Source organism: Pezoporus wallicus, unplaced genomic scaffold (genome assembly GCF_028554395.1).
Source record: "Pezoporus wallicus isolate ANWC-B61680 ecotype Strahan unplaced genomic scaffold, APGP_CSIRO_Pwel_v1 contig_8143, whole genome shotgun sequence".
NCBI classification, from domain to species: domain Eukaryota; kingdom Metazoa; phylum Chordata; class Aves; order Psittaciformes; family Psittacidae; genus Pezoporus; species Pezoporus wallicus.
Genome location: NW_026636259.1, coordinates 249,904 through 264,922, shown reverse-complemented (window position 1 = coordinate 264,922; position 15,019 = coordinate 249,904). Strand labels below are relative to the sequence as shown.

Sequence of the window (15,019 nt, the reverse complement as noted above, 5' to 3'; positions counted from 1 at the left end):
GCACGTTGAGCAAGGATGGCTTACAGCTGAGACCTCGGCAATGGAGGTTGATCCATACAGCTCTGGGAGTCCAGATTGCTGCCTTCCTCCTCTTCCATGTGTGTCAACTTGTTTTTCCTTTCAAAGAACACGTAAAGGTGATCATGTTGAATGCTTGTGTCTTATGGAAGCCGGCCAGGTATCTTTAAACACGAGGGATGTGCTGGGCTTTCTAACCTCTCAGAAATGCATCTCCAAGGTGGTGTAAAACAAGGCTCCGAGAAGAAATAGAGGGGAAGAAGTGCCCAGCCTTAGCAGAGAAGGACTCCCTTTCCTTAGCGCTGGGTCTAACCAGACCCCAGCTGCTCTCCCATGTGTGATGGGCAGAGATAAACCTTACATCCTTTCCAATCCCGACTTCAGGAATGGCTGAGGAAGAGTGTTATCTGCTGAGATACAACCCAGGTGTGACCACCCGCTCACCGGGGGGCGTGTTTGTCTTAACATTGTGAGGCAGCCCATAGGAAAAGCTTTGCTTTCCTAGTGTGGAGCTAAACCCCATCCCACAGTGTGCCTGGACACCACTCACCCTCCAGCCTTACCTAGAGCAGGCTGGCACTTGGGCCTGCCCACTGCTTGGCTGTAAAACCCAGCTTCCCTCCAGCCGTGCTGCTGGAGCAGCTCCAGAGCTGTTCAGGTGGTACCTGGAGCACTGCTGGGGGTATTTGATCCATTCTGGGGAGGGATCTGCAGGATCTGGAGCCGGGGCTCAGCTCAGCTTCATTCCTGGCAGCAGGAGAACACGATGCTGGTTTAGAACAGCAACACGGCTGGGTTCAGCCCCGTGCCACTGCCGGCTCACTCAGCTGTGTCCCTCGCCCACAGGACCAGAAGTGCTTTGTTTCTAGGACACAGTTTGGGGATTTTCCCCCAGAACGTGTGGGTTCGATGGGGTTTTAGATGAAAACGGCTCAGCCCCGAGCAGCAGCAGCCCTGGGATGGGCGCTTTGGCTTGTGAACCAGAACTCCATCTGATCCCAAACCTGGGGGAGGGCAGAAAAGGGGTCAAAACCCCCCTCTCCCTTCTATTCAGAGGCCCACATGTGACTCCCTTGCCTCACAGGGAGCCCCTTTCTACCTGTTCAAAGCCCTGCTTTACCCCGTTTCCCTGGCTCGCAGCACTGACTCCGGCTTTGCTTTGTCTGGGGGCAAACATGGACTCTTGGCCATCTCCTTGGCTCTGTTCATTCAACATCCCTGCACCAGGAAGCTGTTTCCACACTGTCAGTGGCTGTAGGTATCTTAGAAGAGACTCTGCTGCTTGTTTTAATACACTTGGCACCATTCAGTAGGATTTGCATGTATCCAAGCCTTTTTCCTTCTTTTTTTAATGCTAACTCATCCCAAACAGGCATGAGAAGAGCTCTGCAGTGAATAAACTGTTCTGTTTGAATAAAGGAGCTTTCCATCACCTAAATAAATGACAATGGTGTTTAATAAAGACCCAGCATTGAGTTGTGCCTCTGTACAGGGTGAATTCCCAACTGACAGCCCAGAGCATCCCAGTTATGACCAGAGGATAAAGCAAGTGCTAAGCGACGCAGGGCTGGTTCTTGGTTATGGTTCCTTGGTTATGGAGCCTTGTTCCAGCACCCAAACCGTGGTAGGGGACAGGACATGGGAGCAGCGTTGTCCTAACTCACACAAGACCCCTCCTGCAGCACTTAGGGACTATTTCCACCATTATGGGAACTTTAGTAAGGTATAAATCCCTTTATATAGATCTATATTTATAAAGTATAAAAATACAGTAGAAATATAATAAAAAGTATAAAAATACATTTTATAAAGTATATTTTCTATATAAAGTGTATTTTTATGTGTGTGTATTACTTATACATACCAGGGGGTACAGATGAAGCAAGATGTGCTACACCAGGCTGACCAGGTCTCAGGTGCATCCTTAACCATCAGCCCATCCTTGAGGGACGTTTGTGCTTCTCCTCCTCCCCAGGATCCACACGTGGGGGTCCTCCTCTCCTGGCTGTGGGACGGAGGCTCTAGAAGGTGTTTTGTTCCTATGGGAAGGCTGACAGACACCCGGGGCAGGCAGTGGGACACAGGCAGCAAATCCATCATCACTTCTCCATCCACCACGTGCACACGCGGCCCTGCTGTGCCAGCAGCACATCCCTCATGGGGTGTTGTTAACTCAACATGGGGGGGTTCATCAAGAACAAGATTTCTCCTTGCAGAAAGGAAACTTCATTTATTCTATAAGAAGTCAGGCCCTGGTTTGCTCAGCATCTCAGTGCCCAACCCCTCCTCAAGCACAGCGCAGGCCCCTTTGTCTGTCTAAATCACAAACCCCTTGCTGCAAGCTCTGTATTTTCAGCTAAGTATTTGCACTGGAAGCAGCCTCCCTGGGCCTCAGCATCATCTGGACCCCTGGTTTGACCATGCAAAGCCATAAACCAGAGGCCCTTTGCCTTTAGAGCGCTGCATCATTTACTGATGCTCTGCACGCTCAGCTCCCTCATTGACACAAAGCACCCGGGAGGCTGGTCCTGCTCTGCTCTTGCTGTGAAGAGCATCAGTCGGGACACACTTTGCCCTTAGCAAGTTCTTTCTACAAGGGGCTGCCCAAAAGCCAACCAAAAGCTCCCCTTTTGGCTGCAGAGGGCTTCATGCAAGGCTCTGTCCCCAGCGCCGCTGCTCTGAAACGCTGTGATTGCATCCCTTGTGTGATCACCCAAAAAGGATGAGCTCTATGGAAGAAGACCCCACATCCCTCTTTGCACCACTGGTACAGACGGGCTGTGCCAGTATCTCTGTGCCCAGACAGGATTTAGCCCTTCTGAGAAAGGGAACTAACTAAAAAGGGCACTTTTTTTAATCACTATATTTGTGCCTGTTGAAGCATTGCACCAAGTCACTGACTTTCATAGGAAAAGAAAAGGCAGCTCTAGTAGAGACAGTGACTGTGGGATAAAAACAGGAGGCTGGAGCTCATCAGTCCCTTCCTCATGGCGTGCATTGGGTCAATTAGGCATTTATTGCACTTCGGGATCATGATGATCCTGTGGGCTCAGTAAAGAGAGGGAGTTTTGAAGCAAGCAGCATGAGCTGCTGCCTTTCCCCGCTCATCAGCATCAAAACAAGCCTGGAGCTCGTGCCATATATAATCAATGTTCCCTGTGCTGCTGCTCCTGGTCAGAGGCTTCTAAGCAGCCCTAGGAGAAGTATTTGAGTACTGAAAATCACTGCTGTTAGGATATTACAGTTACAGAGGTCATTTCTTGTCAAAGAGGGGAGGAAATGGCCACCATCGAGTTAAAATGGCCATAAAGCACCCACGCCTGGTTTGGTTTGTTATCTGCACCAGCACCACGCAGCTCTGCCTCAGAACTGAGAGAAACGGGTCTGTGGGAGAAGATTTACACCTTCAGCAATGAAAATGGAACTGGAAATCATTGTGCACAGGTTGAAGAGCCCACGCTGAGGGGATGCTGAACGCCAAATTCTTACCCAAACCCCTCCAAACCCTTACCCAAACCCCTCCAAACCCTTACCCAAACCCCTCCAAACCCTTACCCAAACCCCTCCAAACCCTTACCCAAACCCCTCCAAACCCTTACCCAAAACCTCTCCAAACCCATACCCAAACCCCTCCAAACCTTTACCCAAACCCCTCCAAGCCCTTACCCAGACCCCTCCAAACCCTTACCCAAACCTCTCCAAACCCATACCCAAACCTCTCCAAACCCTTACCCAAACCCCTCCAAAACTCTATCCAAACCTCTCCAAACCCATACCCAAACCCCTCCAAACCCTTACCCAAACCCCTCCAAGCCCTTACCCAAGCCTCCCCAAACCCATACCCAAACCCCTCCAAACCCTTACCCAAACCCCTCCAAGCCCTTACCCAAACCCCCCCAAACCCATACCCAAACCTGCCATAGAGGAAAGGCCAAAAAGCGACCAGGCACCATTTGTGTCCTCAGAAACACAACTGCACCCATGTTGCATTAACTGGGAGCGCATCGCCAAGAGCTGCCATTGCCAAGGAAACAGACTGACCTTCTTAGCAGTATCCCTCTATTAACGCTGCTGAGAAAGGGAGAAACCACCCAACCTTGCCTCTCCAGTGCAGTGCTCCTGGGGAAGCAGCAGATTTCACCTCTCCCGAATGGAAACACTGCGCTGATCCCATTCTGCCTTCCTTCCAGGGGCAGCTGAGCTTTCGGCCGCCTGGGGGCCGTGCTCCACCACCAGATACACACAGCAAGAGATGATCTTTCCAGCTCTGTTGAGCATCTTGAACATTCAATCCTGCAGGACAAAGGGGAACCGGATGGGTCACTGCCAGCATGCGAGGGTCGCTGCTTCATAGAGCCAGCCCCATCTTCACTAAGTACTATCTAATGCTCAGCAGTTGTAAGCAAAAGAGCTAATGGCCCTGCAACACAGAACCTGCTGGGCTCTGGGGATTCAGCCTTCCCTTTCCATGCCTTGGAGGAATAGAAGTCCTATGAGATGGAGTTAAAGCTCAGTGGGGATCGCTCCCCTCCCTCACAGCACCCCACAAGCAGCGATGGCACACATGGGTTTGCAGCACATCGTAACTGCTATTTCTCATGCAAAGTTAGACAATAAATAAGGAATACAACAGGTTTGGGCCCTATGATGTGTTATATATATGGGAATCGAGGCATCAATCCCTGACACCTACAGCCCAGAGCATCCTTTGCTCTCACTTTACTTACACCATCACCCCCCATCCTCCCTGGTCTTTATTCAGGGGTTCCTGGGTACTCCCATAGGTACCCAGGAGGGTCTTTGGCCTGGGAACACAACCGGCTTTGCCTGCATCCACTCAAGAGCTGGGGTTTCCCCGACGCAGCCTTCTCTCTGCCTTAGCAAAGCCCAGCTTGGGTTCTATTTATTCCCATTCCCTTCTTGAGCTTTAAGGCAGAAACATCCCTTTGCAGCCTGCGGAGGATTTCCCATGTGCTCCTCAGGGGCAGCCAGCACTGCAGGGGAGAACTGAAACAGTGATTAAACTGCAAGGGGGGGTACAGGCTGGGGTGTTTCCTTCCTTCCACCTGCATTTTGCAGCCTCTGGGCTGTACAGAAGGAGGCTGGTGGGAAAGAGCTGTGCATGGGGAATGGGAATGGAAAAGAATCGCAACTGCTGCAGGAGAGGGTGGGTTTCAATGTGGAAAACGTGGGACCCGGAGAGCAGCGGCTCTCCTGCCTCCTGCTGTCACTACAGGCAGGAATGGGAAGATGCAGGGCGTGGGGAGTAGGAAGAGGGTTTCGCAGGGACAGAGGAGGGTTTCTTACACTTGGGAGATGCGGAGTGAGCACCCTCCTGGGCGCAGATACAACCCAACCCCTAAAGGCAGGAGCGCTCCAAGCAGCCTGGAATAAAGCTACATCAGTCTCATCCCGTTAGCCCAAGCCCAGCAATGCTGAGCTGCCACGTCCCTGAGCAGAGCCACCAACCCCACGTATACCCCAGGGTCCCTCCTTCCAAAACCATGATCAGGCCACATCCATCAGGCCTTTCCCACCTAAGACATAACAGCCAGGGAATGCTTTTGAAGGCGGGGAGCCAGGTGGTAACAAAACCTCTATGTACTCTGCTTATTGTGAGGAAAATCAGTCCTTGAGGGAGTGCTCCAGCTGCAGCTGGTAACATAGAGAAGAAAGCAGCAGGAGCTCAGGAAGATGTCTGCAGGATGCTGTTTCCCCAGGGAGAAAGTTTGCAATAAGGGATATGAGACCAGAGAACACAGAGACCAAGGCAAATCTCCCCCACGACATCTGGGATTAAAACCCATCCACGTAAGAACCCAGTAAGAGGTTAGGCTGAACCTTCCAGCTGCTCCCATGCCACCTGGAGCCTGATGTTCCCCCCCCTTATAGAAGTCCTGGGTAGGAGAATCTGTTGCATTATTCAGCAGCAGCTCATGCTGGTGTGTTTAGTGCTGGCCCTGGAGATGGCAAATAACCTGCTGGAGCTCAGCTAATGGGGAAAACTTATCTATTGGCACCTGGAAAAGTAAGTGTTACCTCTCAAGGAGTACCTGGTTTACATACAAACCACTGAGCATCGTTAGATACCAGAGATGCTTTAGCTCTTGCAGATAAAGAGCTCTGAACCATTACATTGCAGTTCAGATGGGCGCAGGTCTTGGAATCGTTCTTCTTGGTGGGGTGATACCAAAACACTTCAGGAACCAGGAAAAATGCCAGATGCCAAGTAGTGGGGAGGACCAGCCTCTTGTGAGCAGGGATGGATGGATGAGACCACCTTCCCCTTGCAGCCCCTCAGCCATCTCCCAGATTTCACTGTGCAAATACTGCACCCAACTGTGAAATCTCCCTTTTACTACAACCATAAAGAATAAATAACAATAATCTGATAGATCCTAGTTGTTGATGCTTATGGCAATGCTGCAGGTCTTGGCCGGGATGAGGGCTCTCTAGCAGCAGACGCTGTACAAACACAACCGCCCCAACCACAGGCAGCACAGCATCCTTTCACCACGCACTCAAAGCTAACCACCAGCAAAAGTGAGCCCCTCCAAGGAACTTCTTTACAAGAAGATGGATTGGGAGACCAGTTTCCCTGATTTACACTGCCTTTGGAATCACACTGCTATGGAATCCCTGTGTCCTGCACTAGGAAGAGCATCGCGGGGGTGCCTGCCAAGGCTCACGGCTCCAGGTTTGAGTTGGCAGATGAGCCTTCAGAGGTCACAGCTAAATGGAGTCATTTCATTGACTGCACCATTAATTGCCTGCCCAGCAGAAAGCTGCTGCATGATGGACAAGCAGCTAATTTACAACAGCTCTCTCCTAGGAAGCTTTATTACAGAGAAAGGCAGTAGCAATTGGCCAGGCAGCAGCGACTCCTGCTCCCCTGCTACCTGGTGAGATGGTCGAGCTTATAACAAGCTTACTGACCTCCTTTTTCAGGCACTGCAATAAGCAATGGCTCCAAAAAACATCCTAAAAGGATGGCAAAAAAGAGCTGTACGACCAAAAGCTGTCATTTAGAGAGCTGAGCGCTTGCTGCGGATGAAATGGGGATGTTAGAGCGTTTCTTTGAGCAGCCATGATCACTAAGGTGGTGGGGAAAGGAAGTATTGCATCTGCTTTGCTTGTGCAGCACCATTAACAAACGCTAGTGCAGGATTTGGCCACAAGCTTTGCTAACTGGGAAGGGTGGAAGTGACTCTGGCTCCCAAGCTGGCAAGCATTTAGGAATACAGTGCCAGCTTCTTTCACTCTAACATCATAAGCCCAAGGCTCAACTACTCCCGATGGATGGGGAATTGGAGACACTTTGTTTATAGCCCCTTCTGGCAGTTTTGGGCTTGCATTTTCTAGCTTCTATAACCATACAGAGGAGACAGCTGGTTTTAACCTGGCTTAGTTTATGGTTGGCCATGAACTGATCTAACAGAGAAGACGCAACCTGTTCACCACCACCTTCAGTCATTCGTGCGGATTCCTACATTCATTCCCTGAGTTTTCTGCTTCCTCATTGATTCCACGGCCCCTGTGCCATCTTCCACTCTTTGCTAGTTTGTTAATTCAGCCTGAGGAGGAAATAAACCTGCAGAGCCTATACAGCATCCTTCAAGAAGGGGTCCCACCTGGCAGGCTGGGCTGAGCAATCGGTTGCCTCTTGAGTAAGCCCATTGAGGGCTGCATCTCTTAGAGAGTTGTTAGTGGAAACAGAAGCAGCATTTGAGGTTTACAAAAGGGGACAAAGATTGATCACTGAAGATGTGGCCAATGCATTTAGCACTCTGGGTAAGGGCTGTGAGGCTTCTCTACTGCTCTCCCCATAGCTTGCTGTGTTACCTGTCAGCTGTGTCTTTCCCTAAGGGAAACCAGAGCTCCCCTTGGTTTGTACAAGCCTTTGAGATGCTCAGTGAGGAGGATTTTGCACCCCAAGCAGCAGCTGAAGGCCTCCAAAAGCACCACAAGCAACAGACAATGCAAGATCACAGCTACACAATTAGACCTCAAAGCACCTCATTACAGGCATAATGGATAACCAGCGACCCAGGTATACACAGAAAACCACAAGATAAGGAAGGGACACTGGCTGTTAACGCATACAGACAATCCTGCATCACCATAAACTGCATCATCACAGGAATGAACCTCTCTTTTCCTCTTTGGCCTCTTGTCTTGCTATTACTTCCAGGTAAGCCCTGCAATTCCAGCTGCTCTTATGCAGATGGAACACAAGGCAGTATATAAAAGCAACCTCTGAGCACCACGGACATCCCATTTTGGTACATGATTCCTGCTGAATCCTGCACAGAACTGCAGGCAGAGGTGGACAGATTATCCAACACACAAAGTAAAAGGCATCTGCTTCAGATTGTGCCTTCACACATCACTCCCCAACAGAACTTCACCATCCCATGTTTGCTTTATTTCATCTCCTTCGCTGCTTGTTAAACGCAGAATTTAAAGGCTAAGCACCTTTCCAGGCACTCTGGGGGAAGCTGTTCTTCTTGCAGGCTCAGAGCTCCCCTGCACCACGTGCACTGGGAACAGCACAGAGCTGCAAGCTAAGATGCAAAGTTCAGCCTCTCTTTGTGCCCTCACTCGCCTCCCTTTGTCTTTTTCCATCTCTTGCAATGAACGTGAACGCAGTTGGCAGCTTTTCATGGCAAACAGGCAAACGATAAGGGGGAGAGCATGAGAAGAACAGAGCATTTACTTCCCCTTTCCAAGCGGAGACGAAGGGAGGCTTTGCAAGCGCGCTCAAAGCCAACCGGGGATCCACGTTTTGCCAACAACCGGCAAGAGTTGCTGTCAAACTCACTCCATTGTTCAGCCAGGATAAAAGAGCAATAAACCAAAGCAGCAGAACAGCCTAAAGCGCTGCAACAGCCGGGAGATGCAAGGCGGCTTTCACTAAAGCTCTCTTTAGAGCACAGGTCCAAACCTCAGCTCCCATCAGGGCTAAGTCAGGTAAAGCCATTTGGTGGCATAGAAAGGCACCTGCAAGGCAATAAATGAAGCAAGCCCTCAGTGCTGCTGGGGGAAAAGCTGGCACCCATCTCAGAGGTAAACTCAGTCTTCTGCTTGTGTCTCACTGCTGAGACTGCTCTCATTCTAGCTCATTAACCAGAGTGGGTATCGCTTCTTTAAGCAGCGGTACTATTAGGAGGCAGTAGAAGGCAAGAGCTATATTCCCCACCCAGCACACGCAATGGAACTGCAGCTCTAATCTAGGAGGTGCAGCCCAATCTTAGCAGCTCAGGTCTGCACATCAGCAAAGTGACCTATCCGATGGGCAGAGCCCGCTCCAACCTGCCAAGAGAGCCTCATATTAGTTAGTCCCACACTAATTCATGGACTCAGGGATTAAACCAGCCTTCCCTCATGAGAACTGCCAAGCAAGAGCCAAGCAACCGGTTAATAAGCAACACCATACACTCGCAATAAATCATCACCTCTGCTGCACAGCTCTTACACGTTTAAGTTTCTAAAGGTCTTTAATCACTGTGCTCCTCCAAATCATCCATTGCTTTCCCCTTTCCCTCCTCGCCCCCCCAAACTCCTTCCAAAGTAACAGACACCAACAGCCCCCTCTTGCAACCCTCTCTGTGCACAAACAGCAGCATTTCCCCATGCCCAGCAATTATTTCCATCTCCCCTCTTTCATTCCTAGGAAAACCTGAGAAGTGTGCTCAGGATTTCTCCAGGAAATCAGAGTTTTTCTTACCTGCCTTCGTTTTCCCTTGTAATGGATGTAGGGGCCACCTCTCCCTCCTCCTACAGCCATGCCCTTCTGCCTTCAGGTCTGCATCTTCAAAGGCTCCTTGCTTAACCATCCATCAGAAATGCATCTCTTCCTTTGGACTACTTCCAAACCCACCCAGCACTGCCCTATTCCTTCCTTGGAGCACAATAATTTAGTATCACTTTAATAAAGTAGTGGATTTTGCCAAGGGAAGAAAGAGAAGGAAAACCCAAGATCCTCACCCTATGCAGGAGCACTAAATGGGAGGGGTTAGAAACGAAAGGGAGATAAACAGCCTCACCTGAGGCCCCCAACAAGCACCAGGTGTTCAATCAATGACTCAGCGAATGGCCTGACCTCCAGCCAAGCCCTGCAGCAGCCCTGAGGCTTCTAATTGCATTCATCAGGCTCTGATGTTGTTCAGCACAGATTGGGCCACCCCTTCTTGCAAGGACCTGCAAGACCTTGGTTTTCCACAGGTGACCACATTATCAGGGGCTAGGGGGAATTGCAGGTGCCGTTTTAATGCCTTTGATTAAGACCTGTGAAGGTGAGAAGCGTCTGACAGTTTAAATCTGCTTTCATAGTTACAGATCTGCACAAACATCCCCTCTGAACAGGCCAAAACTCCACTCCCACAGCGATCGGGCTCCTGAACGTGCTTCTCCAGAGGTTCAAGAGGGAAGAAGCTTCCCCAAAGTGTAACTTCACTGCCACTTTCCGCTTTCCTTTTATCCCTTTCCTCTGACTTCGTGATCTCCAATTTCCTCCATGTACTTCACACATCCTTTTGCAGCATCCCATCTGCAAACCCACTGCCTTGACTTGCTGCTCCCCTGGACTTAGGGGTTCAGGAAGCAGAGCTGCCTTTTCCACCTCCCTCTTTCCATTGACACAAGCTGATGAGTGTTCACTAAACCACTGACCCCCAAAACCTTCACCAAGAGCCACCCAGAGCAGCGGCAGCCATCAGACCAGAGCTGTGCCTCCATCCATGTAACCAGCTGCAGGTACCACATCAGGTGTCATTGTTGCTACCTCGGTCCTGCTCTTCTCCACCCTGAAACCCTTCTTCTTCCTCCTCCTCTTTCGCCTCTGAGCTGCTGATACGCTGCCAAGAGGCACAGCATTGCTGCCATCTCCAAAGACCTGTTTGAAGCTTTTAAAGCAGGAGCTTTGAAATACCTTCTCTTTGACGTGGTCTCCTGTTTTGGACTACCAAACAGCCTGGTGCTGACACAAGAGCTTTATATTGCCCCTGCAAAGACAGAGTATCTTCCTCCCCCAGTGCAGAAGCATACAGGCTGGTTGAGAGATGACTGGATACATACATGATCAAACTGAAAGCCCACACACCTTGGTGCAGCATCCTCCCATTACCTTCAGAAATCACTGCACTTCAAAGCTCCCAGCTCACCCCTTGCCTTGACACGATTCCCATCATCTTCACAGCAAGTATCTTCTGTATTCACATCCCCAGGAGCACTTGGCACAAAGACTATTATTTACTGCTATGGCTGAAGGTAATAAACACCAGATTGGACACAGGTCAGTAAAAATGCTTCATCCAACTGACCAAATGGGGCTTCCCTTTTCTCATCATCACCCCCCAGCAAGGCTCTCATCTCCAGCTTCTTTATCTGGAATGAGGAGGTAAAGCTGCTTCATGGGAACACTAGCAGATCAGTTCAAGATTATGTGATGGAGGCACAAGAGATGTAAAGCACTATATAAAGCATTTCATCTCCTGTTGCTGTGGGACACATTATATTGCTGTGCATATTCATAGATCACCAACACATCAATATTGCCTTTGCTGTCAGATAAGAACCAAATACCACTCAAATGTTGACCCAAGTATTTAATAAAGTTTAAACTGTTCAGGACTATTTATTATATGGGTGATAAGCTTAGACTTAGCTAGGAAGGTATCTCTGAATGTGCTATCAAACCTCTACCCTATTCCACAGTTGTAACTTCAGTGATAACTGCACTGAATACAAACCCATAGGCAATGCAAACGAATCAAGTGCAGCCAGCATGTGTACAGAATACAAGAGCAATGAAGAAAACCAAACCTGGAGAATCCTCCTAAAGGGTAAGGAAAAAGCACAAACAAGGAAATCATTCAGAAGACTAAGAAAGAAATTAAAAGCATTAAAAACCCCAAGGGCAGCCCACCAGAAAGCCATAAGCAGCTTTAGAAACATGGATTATTTCATTGTTTAGAGAGTTCACGGTGCAGCTGTGCTATGCAGTTATTTTATCACAAATCCTTACAACTAAAAACGCTGTTACAAAGAAAATCCAAGCATTGACTTGCAAGCATCAGCAGGAGTCCAACACCCAAAAACCAGCACGTACAGGAAAGGCCTGAATTCTTGGAGCTGAAACTCTGAATGTTCCAATTTGATTCAAACAGCAGGATTCCAAACCCAATCTGCAGCCTAGAAATGATCCTCTCATGGGTTTACAGCTCCACACACAGGTACTGGGCTGGGAGGTGTCTATTGACTTCAGCTGAGCTGATGCTCAACATGCACCACCAAGGAACCACAGCAGGGCTTTAGCAAGCAGCTGGGCTGAAGTCCCTCCAACCACTGCATTGGAGTGAAAAGCAGATAATCCTTCATGTAGTTATTTTTACTAAAGAAACCCGAATTTTAACTCTTTTGTCTTCTAATTATACACTTTATTCACACACTCTTGTGTCACTGATGACTGCTTAGACCAAAACCACTTTGGGGCTGGGATTGCTTGCATAGCATCAAAGAAAACAGAGAGGTTCAGCCCTTGCTGGTGCTGCACTAACAACCATTACTAACAGCCAGATAAAGAGGGGTATTTTCCCTGTGCAAGGGATGCTCTGCATGTTAAAGTTGCAAATCTTATTAGACAACCAGGAAGGAACCAGCAGTAAAACTGTGGATCCCCAAACAAGATTCTCCCAAGGCTGCAAAGCCTTTCTCTATGATAAACCTGAATTTGATCACTGCACCATCTTGTGGGCTCCAGCTTCAGGAGGTAACACGGGGCAAACGTTATTCTCCCTCTTCCTGAATTAAGAGTACAGGAGCACAAAATGCTTTTTGTTCTTTAGTTCTGTCCTTCTTGCATGCTCTGAATCAAGTTCCACCCATTAAAATCTTACACTTTTAAGTACTGGGAGCAGTTGGTAACATTTGCCCAAAACTTGATTTTAAGCCTAAAACTGAGACACTAAATTACACAAACTGCCAAAATAAGGTGCATGTTTGTCATCCTACCAGACCACTAGATGATGTGTCAGCCTTGTTCTTCATAGGAAGACATGAGATGTGAACATCAGAAGCTATGAACAGCACTGAGCCTGCATGAGAAAGGTCAAACCCCCCCCAGCTGTTTTGAGCCTCCACTCCTTGCTCTGAGTTGCCTGTAGCATCTGAGATTACAACAGACAAAGCATCTGCTAATGTGGCAGTTGGAAGAAAACAAACCCATAAATTTCCCTGGCATAAAACTAGTATCATCTCTGTTGTTCCTTGCTAGAGAACAGAAACTCTTCTGATGGTGCTTAAAGAAGAGGGAGCAGAGGTGAAAGATGAACTGCTTTTCCATCTGCCTTCAGGAGAAAAGGAGTGAAGCTTCCCAATTTAGGGCTTATTTTGTTCTGAAAAGGTAAAATACAGTGTACCCCTTCCTCCCTTCTCATTCCGTGGCTACAGCCAGCTAAAACTGAGCTGAAATGGCAGCTACCAAGCCAAGAAAGAACATCTTTAGATTTTAGCTAATAGCTGGGATATATTAATTATAGTAATTTACGGGTTTGCATGAGCGATTTCAATGCTGATGGAGATCTGATTGCTTTATACTACTAATCAAGAAATAATGATGATAACCAGCACTTACAGGAAATGTGGAGCTTGTGATTTACAAAAAGGAAGCCAAACACTGGCAAGGCATCCTCATACAGAAGGGAAGAAGCAAACAGCAAGGCTACTACACGGAGCAGCTACTCTCCACCAGGTCAGCAGTCAGAGCACGTATTCTGCAGCTCACACGTAATCACTGTGTTTTCTCTCACAAATGAATTACTACATGACGTTGCCATCTCTCCCCTTGCTAAGAGCTGGCGCTCAGCCACGCTGAGCTTCACTGGGTTTTCTTTCTGCTTTAATCCTCTCATCTATTTCAGATCTATCCATGGTTGTTAGCGGCTGTTGAGTGCCAGGGCCTCCTGCCAACTGTTCTCTTAAACCTTTAGAAAAGCCAAAATAATGGTATTTTTAAATCAGGATCTTTTTATTCCTGTTGCTTATTCCCCAACACTGTGAAGCTGATGTGCTCCAAATGTAATCAAAACAGAATGGCTCCATTTCTCCTCCCCCCAAGCACTGCGAGATGAATAGTGAGATTATCTCAGCTCCCCTGAAAGATCACAGTAATATGGTTAGGCCTTCTATTTTGTTCCATATTCCAATAGGAATAACACTTTCCCATTCATACCTTTTAAAACCCCAGCCTGTTAGAGGATCCCTGCTGAGGAACTTTGGTTTTGATGAACACAATAAACAAGTAATACTAAAATGAAACTCATGAATAGTTAACTATAATAGAGAGCAACTTGTAACTTCAATAAACCCAGACACTTTCCTGTTCACAGTATTCCCAGATCAACTCTTCTCCGTTTTAGTAGTTCTGATACGTACTAGAAAGAACCAAACAATTAAAAACCCAAGCTGCAGCAAACCCATCTTGAGCAAATTAAAGTCACATAAGAATTTGTCGAGTTGTTCCTGTTTACTAAGGGCATTTTGCTCTGAAACCATTTTTAGCTCTAATGTGTATTACACCATCTAAGGAAGATCTTCTGTTGACATGTTCTAATACACCAGCTCTTAAAATCAGGCAAAAATAAGTTGTCTTTAAATGCTGGGAACAGAATGCAATTCTACTTTAAAATGTTAATTAAAAGGAACATTGGAGTAACCTGTTCTTCCAACTGCTCAAATGCATCAGAGAGATAAAAAGAAACTAGTTAGTTCCAACCACACTTTGCATACTCCACAGACACAGCCCTGTGATGCCAGACGGGGAGCACGGAGTCACAGCACCTTCCTTCGTTCAGGTATCAGTCAGGAGGTAAGTCAGACAAACCAGATCCAGGTCTTTGCAGTTGAGGCAGTCCCTGAGCCAGGACTGAACTCACATTTATGTCCCACTGTCACCACTTCCCCATGTCCCATCATGAAAACAAGCAAGCTTGCACTGCCAACA

General features: G+C 48.1%; 1 long non-coding RNA gene across 1 annotated transcript; it reads right to left on the bottom strand.

Moving 5' to 3' along the window:
* Positions 1-4: 4 nt before the first annotated feature.
* LOC130593966 (uncharacterized) lies at positions 5-4,140 on the bottom strand. Its single transcript, XR_008970935.1, has 3 exons — positions 4,115-4,140; positions 684-765; positions 5-117 (listed from the first exon to the last, which is right to left on the bottom strand). It is a non-coding gene; the product is annotated as an uncharacterized LOC130593966 (long non-coding RNA).
* Between the last annotated feature and the right edge of the window lie 10,879 nt (positions 4,141-15,019).